A 20,152-nucleotide genomic window follows, 5' to 3' on the forward strand; every position below is an offset into this window, starting at 1 on the left:
AAATTTTCCTACAGAAGCAGAAGCAGAAGCAGAAGAAGAAGAAGAAAGAAGAAGAAATGAGAAAGGAGAAAGAAGATTATTTCTTTTTTTTCTCCTCAGTTATTCAACCATTTATTTACACTAGTAGGGACTCACGGATATTTATTTTATTCCCTGAGTACAAATACAAATGGAGCACTCCTTATCCAAAAATCTGAAACCAGAAATGCTCCCAAGTCTGAAACTGTTTGAGTGCTGACATAATTAATGCCACAAATGGAAAATTTCACACCAGACCTCATGACAGGTTGCAGTCAAAACACAGGTACACTGAAACACTGTGTAAAATTACCTTCAGGGCTATAGGTATAAGGTGTATATAAAATATAAATACATTTTATGTTTAGAATTTAGTAATAGTCCCAAGATAACTTATTACATATATGCAATTATTTCAACATAAAATCTGAAACACTTCCAGTCCCAAGCACATCAGACAAGGGATACTTTATTTGTACTATCATTTTGTTGTTCAAATTGTTCCAATTATGGCCATCTGAAGCCTTTTCAGCTTTGTTCCAATGATCTTTCAACACCCCCCTCCCCCACCTTTTAAAAGCACTTTCTTACTTTGTAGCACTAGGAAATTGTTCCAGGTTCTTTTTTTCGAGACAAGGTCTTGCTCTGTAGTTCAGACTGGCCTTGAACTCACAGCAATCCTCCTGCCTCAGCCTCCCAAATGCTGGGATTACAGGTGTGTGCCACCACAACTAGTTTCAATCTATCCATCTTTTAAAAAAACTCAACTGAGAAACTACCTTCTCACAGAACTTTTCCTAAACTGTCTCAACCCTATTCCCCATCAGCATAGATCTCCTCCACTACTTTATCATAATTTTATAAATTCTACCTGATAGAAAGACTCTTGAAGTCAGAGGACAGATCTACCTTGTCTCTTGTCCTTCTAGGATTTATGTATAGAAGGAACTCTATAAATATGTCTCATACAAAATTGCATGAGGCTTTAAATTTTATCTGCAATACAATTAGGAAAGAAAATAAGTGTTCCTAGGGCCGGAGATTTAGCTCAGTGGTTTCGCCACCTGCTGCGCAAGTGCAAGGACCCAAGTTCGATCCCCGGTACCAAAAAAACCCCCCCAAAAACCCCATAAAATAAGTGTTCCTCATTCAGACCTAAGACTAGCTTTTAAGAAAGCATATTTTTTAAAATACTGAATTGTTCAGTAATTTTAGCTTATTCAAACTCTTGACATATTCAAGTGATACAAAAAGATGGAACCACTAAATAACTTCCGATATTATACATAAAAGGCTTACTACTTTATTATTTGGAAACATGCTAACAGACAAGTCTGGAGGCATGTTAGAATAATCAATGCCTCTGCTCCTGGGAGCGCTTCAGCCAGGTATCTGCAGAAACATGTATCTAGACAATAAGACACTTGTAATAGTGACCAGATTCGCAGGACTCAACAAGGATATAGATGTCTGGATCAAAACAAAGTCACTTCTGTAACGCAGTATCCCTTGTCTTTTTTTTGGGGGGGGGGATAGGGCCTCACTATTTAGTTCAGACTGGCTGAACTCACTATGTAACCCAGGCTGGCCTTTAACTCACAGCAATCCTCCTGCCTCAGCCTCCCAAGTGCTGGGATTACAGGTGTTCACCACCGTGACTTGCCCTTTATCTCTTTTTAAGGATATTTTAAGCCCTAAAAATACTAAAATCCACAGCAACTGGAATGAAAAAGTGGTTGTATAATTGGGAAGCAATTTGACTTGTGGAAACTGCTCACTAAAGAACCATGACAGCCTCCAACACTTAGCTAATGGCCAGGCCTTTGCTGAACCCCTCCCCAGAACCTGACTTCCTCTTTTCCTCTGACTGCTCCTCTACCTAAAATGTGCTGACACTTCTCACAGGTATGCACATATATCCAAAATTCATACATATAACTTTAGTTTATTTATTTACTTTGGTACTGGGGATCAAACTCAGGACCTTGCGCTTGTGAGGCAGGTGCAGTGCCACTGAGCTAAATCCTGGCCCTCATATACATAACTTTTTTAAAGTTTTTTTTTTTTTTTTTTCAGTACTAGGAATTGAACTCAGAACTTTGTGCATAGTAGGCAAGGGCTCTACCACTGAGCTACATCCTCATCCCTTTTTTATTTTGAGATGGACATGAATTTTTGATCCTCCTGCCTTGGCGTCCCAAGTAGGTAGGATTTCAGGCTGCAAGGCTTTATCCCTTTTTTTTTTCCTCTCAACCTCCTACCTCACATTGCTCCTACATCATGGCCAAACTATAGTCTCTGTGTACTCTCTATTTCCACTTCTTCATTTTCCATGCATCCCTCGGCCCACCTGGGTCTCGCTTCCATTCCCACCATTCTACTCCAATTGATCACCTGAAGATCATAGAAAATCTCTTACTGTCAACTCTGAGGAACAGCTGGACCAGCTCTCAGGTTTGTTTTGTTTTGTTTGAGACAGGGCCTTGCTATGTAGTTCAGGCAATCCTCCTGGCTCAGCTTCCTGAGTGCTGGGATTACAGGTGTGTGTCACCATGCCCAGCAAGCTCTCAGTGCTCATCCTCTATTATATAAATTATTGATTAGTCCCTCAGTTTAAAATTATATTTTCCTCTATATTTTTTAAATCAAACTTTGATTCCTTTTCTAGCTTTCAAAACATTCTCAATTACCTCACAGAACCCCTTTCTCTCCTTCCACTCATCTCCACTTAACAAAATCCTATCTCAAAATGAAAAATGAAAAGGGCTGGGGATGCAGCTCAGTGCCATGGCCCTGGGTTGAATACCCAGAACTGGAAAAAAGAAAAAAATATACACAAGGTTTAATGTTGAAAAGAAAACTTATAAGTTCCCAGGCATTACTCAAGGGCCGGTTTCTTTTCTCTCTCTGTGCAAGCTCACCTACTCTCAAGTAATCGAAGGTACCTTATACCAGATGATTCTCAAAGCTGAATTGTAAGTCCTAACTCCTGACTTCAGTTCTAGAATATTTATTATCTGCTGGAAAGTTTCATATGCCCCATAAATATACAACATGCAGTCCAAACTGATCAAGGGGTGATCCAAATATACAATGAATATTTAAATTTTAAAAAATGTGTTACTGTAAAAGACACATTGCCCTTAATCTCACTCAAAACACCCTGGCTTAGAATACCCTTATCCCATCACTCTTGTTACCTTCTGAAGCAGTTCTGGAAGTCCTCTTTCATGAGTGTCTTTCAAAGGTGTCATCAAAGAATACAGTGAATGCTGCTGCCAAGTGCCATCCAATGGAAAGGCAGGCTTGTGAAAACATAAGTGGGTTCTCATCCACCTTATTCACGCAGTCTGGAACTGTACAACTTTTGGTACTTTCTGTTTTTAATTTATTCAAGGTACTGAGGCAGCCACCACAATGCAACTAAAGACACGAAAGAGGTCTTCCAGAACTGCTCCGGAAGTGGCATGAATGATAGGAGAAGTGTATTTGAAGGGGAATATTCTGAGGGAGATGAATGACAATGAATCTTTTTTTTTTTTTTTTGGTACCGGGGATCAAACTCGGGTCCTTGCACTTGCGCAGCAGGCGGCGAAACCACTGAGCTAAGTCCCTGGCCCTAAATAATTTTTTTTTTTTACAAAGGAGTTGGCATATAAATTTTGAAATATAACACGATATAACCAAATATACAGAAGGTTTTCTAGCATTCTGGGAGGCAGAGGCAGGAGAATCATGAACTTGAGCCCAGCCTGGGCAACTTAGTGACTTAGCAAGACCCTATGTCAAAATAAAAAATGAAAAGGGCTGAAGGGCCAGGGATTTAGCCCAGTAGTGGTTCCATCACCTGCCTCGCAAGCGCAAAGACCTGAGTTCGATCCCCGGTACCAAAAAAAAAAAAAAAAAAAAAAGGGCTGAGGATGTAGCTCAGTGCCATGGCCCTGGGTTGAATACCCAGAACCAAGAAAAAGGGGAAAAAAAACCAAACCAGAATATACACAAGGTTTAAAGTTAAAAAGAAAACTTAACAAGTTCTCATTCTGCCTCTTTCTAGTTACCATGACAGTGTGCAAATTTCTCCACCTCTCTGAAGTGTACGTCATCACTTACCTTAGCTAGTTAAAAATTCTATATAAAATGCCTAACATGGCCTGACATGGTGCCAAGCTACTCAGGAGGCTGAGGCAAGAGGATTACAAGTTTAGAAAAAAATACCTAATAGTAATAAATACTATGAGAAAATTGTAAGAGGTTAAAAACTAGGCCATGGATTTGAATCTATTTGCCTGAATCTCAACTCACACATCTTGCTAGCTCTGTGATCTTGGGCAAATTATTAAACTCTCTCTGAGTTTCCTCCCCTGTAAATAAGAAATAACAGAATTGACCTTGCTATGAAAATTAGTTCTTAAGTATCTAGTAGATATAACACTACCTATTACCTAATAAGTGCTGGATAAATCTTGACCATTGCAGCAGGGCATGCTGACACACGCCTGTAATCCCAGCACTTGGGAGGCTGTGATCGCCATGAGTCTGAGACTATCCTGGGCCACATGGTGAGTTCAAGGCCAGCCTGAACTACATAGTGAGACCTTGTCTCAGAAAACAACAACAAAAATCTTTATCATTATTTTCAGTTAATAAATATTATTTTACAATCTCCCTCTTTGAACAACTTCCCCTTAGGTCTTTTTGGGGGGTACTGGGGATCGAACTCGAGTCCATGGGCTTGCACAGCAGGCGGTGAAACCACTGAGCTAAATCCCCGGCCCTACCTTAGGTCTTTAAGTAGGCACAATTTACCTCTTGATCTTGTGCCTCTCTGTGAGCATGCTCTCTAGCACCACTACCCTTTGTAAATGCTTTAGTTTCTGCTTGAACCCATGCTATAGGTTCCAGTTTAGATGATACTTTCTCCCTGATTCTCCAGCCCTGGGCTTAGAGTTATTTATGGTGCGGGGGATTGGACCCAGGGCCTCACACATGCTAGGCAATTGCTCTACCTCTGAGCTACACCCCCAGCCCAAGGGGGTTCTTCTTGTTTTCCAAAGCAGTAGAACTACCCCTATCATTGCTCAGAATTTTTAATCTGTATTTTAACTCCCAGAACAGAGCCTGATACACGGTAGGCACTCGAGTATTTGTTAAGGGATCTCAGGTACCTAAAATCATTTGTTAGATTCAGTTATCTTTATAGACTAGTGCTTTTGGGAAAAGAAAACAAAACAATATAGTAGATTGTGTTTATTCCAAAATAAATTTATTTCAAATTATGGGAGGTCAATGAATATACTATTTTAAAAGGTCTTTGGTACTGAACTCCTTCAACACAGATTGTTTTAGTCAACTTCATCTACTGACATATAATTCAGGTATTTTCTTACAAATGCTAATGAATAACTATTAGCTTCTATAGGTGACAAAGCCAAATAGTAATTCTAGAAACCAAAAGACAGTTGAAATGCAACATAAAAAGGGGGGAAAACCCACTTAAATCAGTGGGTCACAGATTTAATATACACAAGAATAACATAGGGACCTTGCTTAGAATACTAATTTCCAGGTCCCATCCCATGATTCTGATTTATCCACTCTGGAATAGGGCCTAGGAAGACCACCTTTTAACAAGAACCTGATGTGCTTCTAATGTTCAGTGTTTCTGCTAGCAAACTCTAAATTAAAAGATTTAAGAGCTAAATGTACTCTAAAAAACAGAAAAGAGCAGCATATAATATTTTTATATTGTCCACTTTGGAACTTTATACTACCATTCAATTTGGCAGTGTAAGGAAAATGGCTGCCTTTTAACTACAAAGTAGACCGAGGTTTGGAAAAATTGAATCTGGGACACTGATTAATTTGATCTGCCTAATTCAATGCCCATCACCTAGGTTCACCTAGAATGTTCCTGCCCAGATGGCACAAAATTACTGTGGAATAGCTCATGATAATAAAATATCTGGGGCTGGGGGTATAGCTCAGTGGTAGTGCTTGCCTAGCATGTGTGGGGCCCTGAGTTCGATACTCAGTGCTGAAAAAGAAAAAACTTGGATTATTTTCATTCTTTTTTTCCTCTAGTTTATTACTATTGCCTTGCAAGCACAAGGTCCCGAGTTCAATCCCCGGTACCAAAAAAAAAAAAAAAAAAAATTCTGCTTAAGGAAAACATACAAAAGGCCAGGTGTAATGGTGCATGCCTGTAATCCCAGCTACTTAGGAGGCTAAGGCAGGAGAATAGTAAATTGGAGCCCTGTGTAGCTAACTTAGTGAAGGCCTGCCCTCCCTGGGTAGGGGTTATACCTCAGCAGTTGAGGGTTTGATCACCAGTACACAAAAAGGAAAAAAAAAAAGGTTTAAAGAAGTGGTGCCTTGGGCCAGGGATTTAGCTCAGTGGTTTCGCTGCCTGCTGCGCAAGCGCAAGGACCTGAGTTCGATCTCCGGTACCAAAAAAAAAAAAAAAAAAGAAAGAAAAGAAATTGTGCCTGAATAGAATTCTATTTTATTTTTATCTACTGAGAAGGAAGGCTATTATAATATATTGATACTAAGGTTAAAGCAGGCAGTCAAAAGGCTTGGGCTGTAATCTTGAACCTGCCACTAATTAGTAGTATGGCCCTTAACAAGCCACCTGTCTGGGCCTTGCCTTCCTCTTGTACAAAATGAAGAGGTTACAATAGCCTAGTGTTCCTCCAACTTCAGGTCACAATTAGGAGTTGTGAAATCCATTTAGTGGTAGGAAACAGCATGTTTGTTTGTAGTGCTGGGAACTGAACCCAGGGCCTGGAACATGTTAGGCAAGCACTCTACCACTGAGTTACACCCCCAGGCCCTGTTTGTTTTAATGAAAAAGAATGGAATGCAATAGAACATGTCACAATGCATCACACAAATTGTAGTTCAATATTCTTTTATAAGGGTTTTGTTTCAGTTGTTTGTGCACCTGTAAACTGGACAGGAATGTAAAAGAATTATAGTTTGACAAGTATTGGAGAGGATATAAAGAAATGGGAATCCTCATATACCTCATACACTGCTGGTGGAAAGGTACAGCTGCTTTGGAGAGCACTGGTGGTTCCTCAAAAGGTTAAATGTAGAGTTTCCATATTATGTGTACATGTATTGAATTATCACACTGTACTCCCTAATATGTACTATTATGTGTCAATTTAAAATAAAAATAATCTGAGTACGGTGGTCTATAATCCCAGCTACTTGAGAGGCTAAGGCAGGAGGATCATAAATTCAAGGCCATTTGGGCAATTTAGTGAGACCCTGTCTCAGAATAAAAAAGGGCTGAGGATACAGCTCAGTGGTAGAGTACATGTAAGGCCCGAGGTTCAATCCACAGAGCCACTAAATGAATAAAAAATAAAATAAAATCAATAAAAAGATATAAAAACCAAGCCTGGTGGCACAGACCTATAATCCCAGCACTCGGGAGGCTGAGGCAGGAGGATTGCTGCAAGTTCGAGGCCACCTTGGTCTACATAGTGAGTTCAAGGCCAGCCTGAACTACAGAGTGAAATCCTGTCTTTAAAAAAAAAAAAAAAAATATATATATATATATAATAAATGGGTGGAGCTACAGCTCAGTGAGAAGGCCCCAAGTTCCCCAAGTTCAATCCCTAGTACCACACACACACACACACACACACACACACACGCACAAAGAAAGAAAGAACCACGTCCACAGAAAATCTTGCACGTGAATGTTCGTAGCAGCATTATTCACAACAACCAAAAAGTGAAACAACCCTAAATGTCCATTTAACTGAGATAAACAAAACGGAATCTCATTCTGCCATAACATGGATGAACTCTGAAAATATCATGCTAGGTTAAAGAAGTCAGCCACACGAGACCACATCTCATATGATTCTACTTATAAGATGCCCAGAATAGGTAATGTATAGAGGCAGAAAGTAGATTATTGGTTCCCACCTATATCCCCAGTGAGAAGGACAGATGGGAGAGATAGATATGGGGTTTTTTCTGAAAAGTAATAAAAATGTAAAATTGATTGTGGTGGTGCACAACTCTGTGACTATGTTAAAAACCACACACTTAAAATAAGTGAATTACATGGCATGTTAATTATATTTCAATAAGATTTCTATTTTAAAATATTATAGTTTTAGAGATGGTATATAGTTCAGTAGTATACCATGCCTAGGTTCCATCCCCAAACCAAAAAGAAAAAATTCTAATTTGAAAGTCACTAAACTCGCTTCTAGCTGATCAGTGAAGGCCTCCTCCCGGGTTTCCCCCACCTGCCCCCTCACCATGCCTATCTGGAGGCAGGAAGCATAACAGAAACACCAGTGCTACCTTGTTCTAGTGCTTCCCAGATGTACAGCAACTGTACCCTGCACTCTGTAATCCTGTGTCCAAGGCATGTGCAATACACCTTGTTCTAAAGGTTCAGGTCACATACCACATGTTCAGGCTTAGCTTAGTGTACACGTCTTATTGTCTTAAAGCCTATGTCATAAGGTGCAAATTAAAAAATAACTCATACCTTTAACCCCAGCACTGTGGAGGCTGAGGCAAGAGGAATGCAGATTAAAGCCCAGCCTTCCTAAGACCCTGTCAAAAAACTTAAAAGGGGGCTGAGGATGTAGCTCAATGTGAAAATCCTGGGTTCAATCCCTAGGGCTGCCAAAAATAAATAGAAAGTTAAAAATAACTCATAAATGTTACATTTACTTTGGCTGTATGTCGTTTTTAGTGCAAAATAGAGGTAGGAACACTAGTTGAAAAGAAATTAGTAGGCTCTATATAACATCAATATTTTTATTTTATAATTATGAGAAAAACTATCCATTTCAGGGCAGGGATTTAGCTCAGTGGTTCCACCACCTGCCTCGCAAGTGCAAGGTCCCAAGTTCGATCCCTGGTACCAAACAAAAACAAAAACAAACAAACAAAAAAGAAAAACTACCCATTTCTTTTTAAAGTCTGTTTTGGCACTTTGAGCAATAACTTCCTGTAGCTTTTATTCAGAAGTCAAATTAAACACAAATCACTTTTTTTTAGTATAAAGGTAACCTAGTGAATTGTAAAAAGTTTAAGTCCAGAAAATGTTAATCTTCATAAGGTTCTTGTACAATTTAAAAACCTTAAATCTCTAGTTACGTTTGTGGTTCAGCAGCCATGGTGGAATCCATCAGCACCCTTCCCATCTCCCACACCTTCACTCTTCTTCACCCTCCTTGCCTTAGGGGAAGGGAATCTCCTTCTGCAGGGCTCAACTAGCATGGCAAACTGGAGCTGTCATTTTCTTCACTGGTCAATAAGCCATGTGGAAATATACAACATGAGAAATAGAAGTTTCTGTCTGCTCTTGTACACCCCTTCTCCAAAGCCAATTCCATTTCTCTCTTTGGAAAGACTTGCTTCTGCCCAGTTCTGAGCCAGGGACCTTTCACATTTGAAGTAAACATAATAACCACTATGCTACAAAAAGTGACTCACTTTTCAAAGGTAATCTATCATAGTTTGCAGTATAAACTTTCTGATATGTTCTATACAAAATAATAATGACAGCAAATGAATAGTACCTATGTATCAGTCACTTTGTTTTTTTTGGTATGAAGGACTGAACCAAGGGAACACTGAGCTACACCCCAGCCCATTTTTATTTTTTTGTTTTCTGAGTTGGGGTCTCACTGAATCACTAAATTGCCCAGGCTGGGCTCAAACTTGCAATCCTCCTGCCTCAGTCTCCCAGAGTGCAGGGATCACCGGTGTATGCCACCACACCCAGCTTTCTCAGTCACTGTTCTAAGTAGTCTACAAATGCTATCTCGTTTTATGTCTGCAAAACTTATGAATTAAATATCAGTATGATGACTGTTTTATACAGGACAAAACTGAGGCACAGAGAAGCTAAAACACATCACATAAACACACGTTTTTTAAAAATATAATGATTTTATGTTAACATGCTATTCAGCAATTTTTTATTTTCTCTTAGACATCTTTCTACCTCAGGATATAAATATCTATCTCCACCTTTTGGTAGTACATATCATATTGTAATATTTTATAACTTAACCAGGCCCTGTCAACGAATATTTAGGTTGCTTTGGTTTATTATTTTGAACAAGACTACAATGAATGTGCTTATACTGTTGTCTACTTGGAGGTATACACCTCTGGTATAAATTCCTAGAAGCATTATTTCTAGTTCAAAAGGCTTATGCACGAGGCAGGAGGGTCACAAGTTCAACCCCAGCATGGGCAACTCAGTGAGGTCTTGTCGCAAAATAAAAAATAAAAAAAGGGCTGGGGATGTATCTCAGTGAGAAGGCTCTGGGTTCAATCCCCAGCACTGAAAAATACACATATTTGAACCATCAGCTATATGAGAAAGGCTACATTCATCTGTAGTTTTTTTTTTATTCTGACAGAAGATGTGTGGAAAATGGTACATTAGGGGGCTGAGGATTTAGCTCAGTGGTTCTGCCTCCCGCCTTGCAAGTGCAAGGTCCCGAGTTTGATCCCCGGTACCAAAAAAAAAAAAGAAAGAAAATGGTACATTATTTTGTTAGTTTTCATTCTTTCAATCATAACCAAGGTTGAGCATTTTAAAAAAATGTACAATGGGTACTCAATACATTTCCTTCTTGAAACTACCTTACTTTACTTTTCTTTTCTTTCTTTCTTCCTTCCTCCTTCCCTCCCTCCCTCCCTCCCTCTCCCCTCCCCTCCCCTCCCCTCCTCTCCTCTCCTTTCCATTTTTTTTTTCTGGTACCAAGGATCAAACTCGACTTGGCACTTGCCAGGCAGGCGCGGTGCCACTGAGCTGAGTCCCTGGCCCCTTAATTCCTTTTTTTAATTGCACAAGGACTTTCTGAGTATCATGTGTAAGTCTTCTACAATTAAAGTGTCTCTTGCAGCAGCTGTCCTTTCCTGGTGTCTGATTCTTATCCAGATCTCATTAATATTCTTTCCAAATAGAAACGGTGCTTGACTAGACAGACGAGAGCCTCGTTTCTGCAGACTCCCTTTTGTAGGCACCCACCCCTGACCCCTCATTAATATTCCCTCCAGAGCACATCCCTGTAAGAAGTCTGACTGATGCCCAACATTCAGAGAAGGACACTGTTTAGGATTGCATGGCAGCTGCCACACTCCTCTAGCAAGTCTAGTGCTCCCCAGTTGGGCAGGGGCCACTGTGAATATCAGGATCATCTACAGAAGTCAAATTTCTCATGTGGAATCCAAACATAGCTAAAGCTTCTGAAGAGGGACCCCTATGATTGCAATGCAAAAAGAGTTTTGTGAGCTCAGTCCTACCTTGCTCCCAGGGTTAGCAGGCCAGGGCAGGGAAGACAAAAATCTACTTGCCCACTGCCTGGACAGACTATATCAGAATGAGGTAAAATATAGGGCCACTGTTGCATAAATCTGGGGGCTGGTGTCCTTGAACACTGGCTACACGCCACATCCTTTACATATGTTATCTCATTCCATTTGATTTTATTCAATTAATCCTTACAATACCACAAAGCAAATATAATTCTCATCTTACAGAGGAAGAAACAGGGTTCAGAGAAGTAACTTTCTCAAGCTCACATAGCTGGAAAGTGATATAAATGGGATTTGAGGCAGTCTGACAGATTCTCATGTCCATGATCTGACAGCATATTTCTTTTATTTATTTTTTGGGAGGAGTACTGGGGTTCGAACTCCGGACCTTGCACTTTCGAGGCAGGCAGTGGAACCACTGGGCTAAATCCCTGGCCCCTGACAACATATTTCAAGCCACAGCTTCCTGATACCTAGGGATGATGGGGAAGTCTCAAAACCAGAAATGGTATGGGCTGAACCAGATGCCCCAGGCTGAACCAGATGCCCCAGCCTGGCTCACTCTTCCCAAGACTCCTTTCAACTCAGGTCAACACACGAGTTCACCATTTACTTATGTAACATTAGGAAAACTCCTTAAACCTTGGTCTCATTATCTCTAAAATGTCCTTTTAGCTCATTGCTAAAATGGGTGTTTCATAATTAGTAGTGAGAATAAAAATATCTAACATTTGCTAGGTGTCAGATATTGTTTTAATTGTTTTCCATATATTAATCCTCACAATAACACACTCAGAGGTAATATTATTGTCCTACTTTACTTGTGTTGCTCACTGATAGTCAGATGAAGAAATTGAGGACTAGAAAAGTTAAATAAATGCTCTTACTTATTTTTTAGGAGGCTAGGCTAGAAATGAAATGATCTCCAGTACAGAGAATATAACAGAAAAGCTGTTCTACTGTACACAGTATTTCTAGGTTCAACTGACTTCTGTTAAATCATCAATAAAAAGAGAGCAAGAGTAGAGTTCAAATTTAGCATCCATGAGGCCTTGGGTTTGATCCCCAGCACCACAGACAGATAGATAGGTAGTTACACAGGTAGGTAGGCAGGTAGATAGATGATAGATAAAGAAAGAGGAGGGAAGGAGAGAATATGAATGAATCAATGATGGCAATTCTGAAAAACTGGTAGTTACTATGAGAAACACCAGACTGGATACCATTTCTCTGCAACAAAATGCCTAAATCTGTCAAATAACACCTTGTAAGAGCCACATCTTTTTTGTATTATCAACACCTCTGTAAGAACTCTTAGATAAGAACTTGCAGATAATACTGTAACTATAATCTTTCTGTATGGCTTCTAATACCTTATTCATTCATTTGGTTTTTTTTTTCATTCATTTGAATATCTTATCTTTTTACATTTTTGAAACCCAAATTACTTTTTATATAATTGTGGTAATCACAGATTTATTGAAGAAGGTAAAAATATAATTATACCCTTTAAAAACTAACTTTGGTCTAAACTTCGTAGGTCATGAAGAACCACCAAGGAACTTTTGTAATTTTTTTTCTCTTAAATTAAGGAATTAGCAGCTCTAATCTAAGTTTAACTCTCTCTCTGTCAAATTACTGGGTTTTTATCCATTTGGTTCCTCTCTACCTCTCTTCTCCTATTGATAATTATCTCACTTTAAGGGCAAAGATTGTCCAATGGAGATTTTTTTCAGTAGTGTTTTTATACATAGTAAGGAAATTTTTTTTCAGTAGATAGAAAAATAGGTCATTGCGTCACTAACTTCAAATTTAAGGCGAAAAGTTGAGAAAGGCAAAGTTAATTAGAAAAAGAATGTGGAAATTTACAGTTGACCAAGGACATTATACAAAGCATAGATTTTCTCTCAATAGCCTGTTTAACATTTAACACCATACATCAAATATCAGTGACTGGTTTAATGAAGGACCTCAAAATACATCTGTTTTATGAAGGAAAAACAGTGTTAAGCTAGTACCCATTTGCTACAACAAAAGCCCACCTACATAACTGTCTCTACCTAAAAACTAACTACATGTTCACAAGTCTTGTCAACTGCATGCTTAATTAAGACAAAATACACAATTAAAGAGCCTTCTATACAATGTCAAAACATGAGAATATATTTCTTCTACACTTATTTTAGAAAGGTTTGCTTCTGTTAAAGCTATATCCTTCTTATACCAGTTCTTTTTCCTTAATAATTAATTGTCTTCTCCAAACACAGGGCTTTTAGTTTCATTCCTGGCCATTTCCAAGAAGGACCTGGCTTCCATTCTTCTTATCTGAAATTTTAGATGATGTGTTTTTTTCAGGGCTTGCTCAATCTGAAGAGCCAGTTTAGATCAATTTAACCAATCCCTTCAAGCAGGAGAATTAAACAGGTTTACTGAAAATTGACTCTTCTCAAAGCAAGTTCTCTAATCTTTCCTTTCTATAAAAATCTGAGAAAATAACAGAGAGCAACGCTTTAATCAAGGACAAGTATAGCTGACGCTGGTCATATAAAGAATTACCAAATCACATGGCTACAGAAGTGAGAAAGTTTTGTTACTAATCTGCACTAATGCTATGCATCTTATTTCTTAAGGATTGGTTACAACTATGCATTAATGTTAATCTTTTAGGTGAATTTTAATGACTGTCTCCTAAAAACAATATCCAATTATGGGGATGTAAAAAAAGAAAAGGCATTTCTTGGGTGGTAATCTTTCAGCTGGCATTGAAAAGTCAGTCAACTTCTTTGGATTTCAATTCTTCATCTCAAAAACAAATATTGCTTGGTATGGTGGTGCACACCTATAATCCCCACGGAGTTCGAGGCTAAGCTGGGCTACAAAGAGTTCAAGGCTGCCTGAACTACACAATAAGACCCTGTCTCAAAAAAAAAAAAAAAAAATCTAATATATGTATCTTCACACAAAATGGTTATGTGGACTAAATGAGAGAATAAAAGCAAAAGTACTGTGAAAACTATAAATTATAATTAAAAGCATGTTCTAAATAAAAATTCAAGCCAAAGTTTAGGAAAAAAATGGAATTTAAAATATGGCCACCAATGACAAGAAATAGGAAGAATTTAGAAATAATTATGTCTGGCTCAATTAGATGTGAATAAGAAACTCCTTTTCAAAATGTTGCTGAAAATATTTCTAATTACTATACTATCCCATTTCAAGGCATCTAGTAAATATAAGAAAAATAATATCTTTCCTTGAGGATTTTAGGGAGCTTTCCTATTTTTCTCCCAGTGAAGGAAAGCAGAAGAAAACTGCTAGTTCCTTGAAGATTTAGTTAGTCGGATCCTGGGTTCTGCTACACTTGCTTGTAGAGATGTAATGCGTGCTGACTGAGCAGTATGATCCAGCAGTAACCACTCTGGAAGTAAATGCCTACAGAGGTAGTAAAATAGTGGCCTGGACCTGGGAACACCTTGGAAAACCTGCACGCTGACAGAACCTAATCCCAGCTGTCACTGTACCCAAGCCTCTCTGCTGCCTTCAGAAATCCTCAGAGATTGCCGCCTGATTTGAACCCAGAGGGAGCTACCTCAGCCATTGTCCATTAAAAAAAATTACCACGAGCACCAGTTTGGACTGCCAACCAAAACAAGACGTGTTAAAATGAGACATTCATCTTTGTGGCTTATTCACACATTCAACAACTATTTATTGGGCTCTTACGATGTGTAAGGCATGCTCTATATGGCATGGCTATGACGCTAATAATGACAGGCAAGGTCCCCATTCTCATGAAACTTCCATTGTACTAGGGACGCAGGACAATTAAAGACTGTGATTGGTGCCGTGAAGGAGCTACAGAGAGGGTAACTGGGGTGGTGGTAGGAAGGAGGCAGCTACTTCAGAGAATGGTTAAGGGAGGCCTCTTGAGGGATCACATTTGAACTGAAATCTGAAGGTTGGTGGGAAGAGCACAGGCAGCCACCCAAGTAACGCGAAGAGATGGGGGAGTTTTCCAGGCAAAGGAAACAGCAAAGGCAAAGGCCCTGAGGCAATAATATTGATAGGGAGCAAATGAAGAAATATGAGATGACACGAAGATGAGTGGCAGCCAGATAAACAAGGACTTATAAGCCATGGTAAGGATTTTAATTTTATTCTGTGATACAAATTCAAAGTTGTTCTGTAATAATGCACGCACAAGATCAGATATATTTCATACACTACAAGTATTTAATTGCTTACTATATGCTTGCACAAATGAAAAAGTTCAAGGAAGCAATAATTCTTAAATAGCGACAGTGTTAAAGAAATGAAGTAAAAATGAAGTGCCAAGTGAAGGCCAGAGAGGGAGTCACTGATTCAAACAGGAAAAACTAGAAAAATTTTTTTATTAAAAAAAAAAAAAAGAAGAAAAGGCACATTTGGGCCTTTAAGGAACTGGGTTTCAGTGGGATGGGGTGGGGGACAAGGAGGTGCTGTGGCTGTGGGAACTGCATGAGCAAAGGCACAGAGGCAGGAAAGGCCAGGGTGGGCCCTTTCCAGGAAACAGTGAGTCACAGTGCAGCTCTAGTGCCAGGAGGGTGGGTAAGGTAGGGAGATAAGCCTGGAAAAATAGGCTGGGGGTGGGGCAAGAAGCTCTTGAAGGACATAGGCAAAAGTTTACACCTAGGGGAGTAGGTTCCCCTTAAGAGTGTATATAAATCTGTTGTTAAAACTTCTTATTGCCAGACCCATCCCTGATACTCTGATCTGCAAGTCCATATGGGACCTGAGAATCTCCCAACACCCAGCTGATTCTCTTCTGGGGGGAAAGAAAGAGGTTGTGACACTGTTCTAAGAAATGAACCCAGGGCCTTCGGACTGAGCTGTATCTGCAGCTTTTTTCATCTTTTGAGACAAGGTATTGCTAAATCACTAAATTGCCCAGGCTGGGCTTGCATTTGCAGTCCTCTAGTTTCAACCTCCCAGAGTTCTGGGATTCCAGGCATGTGCCACCATGCCCTGCTTTTTCTTTCTTTTTTTTTTAAATGCTTCACAAATGCATGGAGGCCATGGTAATATCTGTATCATTCCAATTTTTGGGGGAGGGGGTACTGGGGATCGAACTCAGGTCCTTGCTCTTGCGCAGCAGGCGGCGAAACCACTGAGCTAAATCCCCAGCCCTCACCCCAATTTTAGTGTGTGTGTTACCAAAGTGAGTACTTTTTTTGTTTTCTGAGAATCTCCCTATGTATGCTATATAATCCAGGTCGGCCTCAACTCAGTATTCTCCTGTCTCAGCTTCCTGAGTGCTAGGATTATAGGTGTGGGCCATCACACCTGGCTCAGATGATTCTTATATAGGTCACTGAGGAAATCATGCTTTGAAAATCAGTGCTTTGGTTTATTTTATTTATTTTGGATTCTGAGACAGAGTCTCACTACGTATTCCAGGCTGGCCTCAAACTTGAGGTGATCCTCCTGCCTCAGCCTCCTGAGTGCTGAGATTACAAGTGTGATTTTTGACACTTTTTTTTGGTACTGGGGATCGAACTCAGGACCTTGGGCTTACAAGGCAGGTGGTGGAACCACTGAGCTAAATCCTCGGCCCACATAAGTGTGATTTTTTAAAAAACTTTTTTTATGACAACACTGGGCTAAAAGGGGAAATCTGACATCAACTCTAAGGATTGCTCAAGGACTCTGGTAAAAACAAGATTTGAGGGGCTGGGGATTTAGCTCAGTGGTTCCGCTGCCTGCCTCGAAAACGCAAGGACCCGAGTTTGATCCCCCGTACCAAAAAAAAAAAGATTTGAATTAGAAAACCTTTGAGAGAGCCATTATCACTGTTGGAATAAAATCACCACACTTGGTGATTGATTAAATGTGGGAAGAGAGAAGGACTGAAGTGCTAAAGACACTCTCAGACTTTCTCCTTGGGGAAATGAGTTGAAGGTAGATGATGGTACATAAGGATTTTCTGTGTGGTCTGACAGGTAGCTGGAAATATGGATCTGTAGCTAAGAAGATGTGCAAAGTCACTAAACATTTGGTTTGATGTTCCAAAGTAAATTTAAGACAGAGTTAAATATAATAAGTAAAGCCATAAAAATTTTTTAAAAATGAAAGTGAATATTTAATCCATCTCTGGCTGGTGAAGGCCTTCTAAACATAAAAGCAACTGATAAAATATCAAATAAAAAGATTTATAGATAAGTCATAATGTACAATATAAAAAATAGGCAAACAACTGGTTAAGTATTTGTTTGCAGGAGAAAGAATTAATATCCCTAAAAAACGAAGAGCTGTCATGTCTGTATAGCATGCATGAGGCCCTGGGTTCAATTCTCAGCATTAGAAAAAAAAAAAAAGAGCTACAGGCCAGGTGTGGTTGCGCATGTCTGTAATCCCAGCACTTGAGAGGCTGAGGCAGGAGGATGGCCTGGAGTTCGAGGCCAGCCTGGACTACAAAGTGAGACCTTAACTCAAAAAACAAAACAAAAACCAGAAATGACAAAGAAAAGCACTAAGAACAATTTCTTTATGGCATAACGGAAGTTGTTAAATATTACAGCATACCAACATAAATCCTCTTATCATAAAATGAGCCTTCCTTCACATCCACTAGAGATGATGGGTTTGTGGTGTAGATCAGCAATATGGCTCTTCTGATTTATTTTACGCAGTTCCCAAAGGTCAGTCTGTGACAGTACCTCAAAAATACTGCACCAGTGCTTTTTATCTCTACTACTCTAAAAGCAGTATAACAGGTTACATTACCACCACCCCCACCCCCCAGCCCCCTGGGGCCTGGCTACTCCAGGGGAAACTGCCTTTACTGCATTTGGTCTTTCTTCAGGCTCTAAAAAGCTAAGACAGGAGAAGGGCTAGGGACAGAACAAAAAGTAATTCTGGAATGTTTTAAAACGGTGGTCTAAAGTCATCCTTTCAGTTCAGAGGTTGTATGGACTCTAGGATCAATACCTACCTTCTCATTTTACAGGGGCCACTCTGAGTCAATAAATGAGCTGTTCAAGATCATCTAACTGGCTGGTGTCAACACCAAGAGGAGTTTCCCCTTAAGAAATGCCCTTTCGGGGGTCGGCAGGCAACCCACTTTCTTTGGCCCCCTTCTGTCTTTCTTAGACAGAAACTATCTTTGAATAAATTCTTCCTACTCAAAAAAAAAAAAAAAAAAGAAGCACCCTTTCCAATTTGCAGTATTGCTTCACTGTGTACTGTGCCCTTCAGGGCATTTCTAACACCAAAACTTGAAATTCTGAACATTTTCCACTTTATTACCGCACTGATTCAACTTGGTCTGATAAAAACCCATGCGTTCCACCCCCAAAAACACTCCACGTAATCAAAACAACCACAAAATACCAACATAATTAAAACATTAAAACCCAAATAAAAATAGGAATAGGATTAACCAAGACATTTAACAGAAAAAGACAGAGAAATGGAAATGGATGTATGAAAAATGTTCACTCTGACTAGAAATTAAAGAAATAGCCAGGCATGGTGGTGCATGCCTGTAATCTCAACACATTGGGAGGCCAAGACCGGAAGATTGCAAATTGGAGCCCAATCTAGGCAAATGAGCAAGTTAGTGAAACCCTGCCTCAAAATAAAAAAGGGCTGGGGCTGTAGTTCAGTGAAAAAAAAAAATTCTAGTCTGTGGAAAATAATGACAATGTAAAGTGAAAAAAGCAAATATAAAACTATATTGTAATAGTTTGAGGCCCAATTTTCTGTGTTTTTTTGTTTGTGCATGTGAGAGAGAATATGTGTGTATGTCAAAGAAAAAAAAAGAGATGAAAGGAAATTTACCAAATGGTTATGGAAAAGGTTATGGAATATGGATTATTTTGTCTTCTTTGTAAATTGTGGGGTTTTTTTTTTGCAGTTTTCTATAATGAACACATATAATTTTTCATTTAAAAATATGTATGCATGTCGGGTGTGGTGGCACACACCTGTAATCCCAGCACTTGAGAAGCTGAGGCAGGAAGATTGCCATGGGTTCAAGGCCCACATGGACTACATCGTGAGTTCAAGGCCAGCCTGAAATACATAGTGAGACCCTGTCACAAAACAACAACAAAAACCAAAAAATAGGCATGCATTCATACATATGGAAATAAAACAAGAAATACTAAACCTATACATATATATTTTCTCTGTCTATATATCTATATATACAGATATATATATCTATATATATCTATACATATATATACAGATATATAGATAAATTTTAAAGATAAATTTGTGCCAGGTGTGGTGGCACATGCTAGCTATTTTAGGAAACTGAGACAGGAGAATTGCAAGTTTGAGCTCAGCCTGGGCAACTTAGTGAGATCCTGTTTTTAAAAAAAGGAAGAAAAGAAAAGTGCTAGGGATGCAATACAGTGCAAAGGCCCTGGGTTCAATCCTAAGTATGGGGGAAAAAATTTTTGCAAGTCACTCACATGGAGGTGATAGTTGAAGTCACAAAAATAGATCAGATACTATACGGTGAGAACATAATGAAAACAGGATTCTGGAAAGGGCTATGGCCAATATCCATATTTAAAGGGCAAAAAGCCTGAAGTTGAGAAGAGTGTGGGAGGAAGTAGATTAACAGATGGAGAGCCAGGTAGTTATGTCCAAAAAACCAAATGAAAAGAACCAGACAAGTTGTTCTCTTGGTCCAATACTGTCAAGTGGGAATAAGGAGGACAGTGGCAGGGTCCTTTGAGGGAAACCATGGATACTCCGCTTGGACAGACAGGTTTCCACTAGCACTGGAGGTGGAAGCCAAAACGAAGCATATGCTACATGTTCAATA

General features: G+C 39.3%; 1 protein-coding gene across 8 annotated transcripts in view; it reads right to left on the bottom strand.

Annotated features, from left to right (window-relative positions):
- Lima1 (LIM domain and actin binding 1) overlaps nt 1-20,152 on the bottom strand; it is a 93,866-nt gene that overhangs the window by 69,307 nt on the left and 4,407 nt on the right. For 3 of the 8 annotated variants that reach the window (XM_087200108.1, XM_087200109.1, XM_021243041.2), the window contains exon 2: nt 19,299-19,386. The exons of the other annotated variants lie outside the window; for them this stretch is intronic. The gene's annotated coding sequence lies outside the window, so the exon portion shown is untranslated. The remainder of the gene's footprint in view (nt 1-19,298; nt 19,387-20,152) is intronic. 8 annotated transcript variants of the gene reach the window in all.

The sequence above is a fragment of the Heterocephalus glaber genome, unplaced genomic scaffold, assembly GCF_053883595.1.
Source record: "Heterocephalus glaber isolate CG9 unplaced genomic scaffold, H.glaber_assembly_v1.0 deba00001733, whole genome shotgun sequence".
Classification (NCBI taxonomy): Eukaryota; Metazoa; Chordata; class Mammalia; order Rodentia; family Bathyergidae; genus Heterocephalus; species Heterocephalus glaber.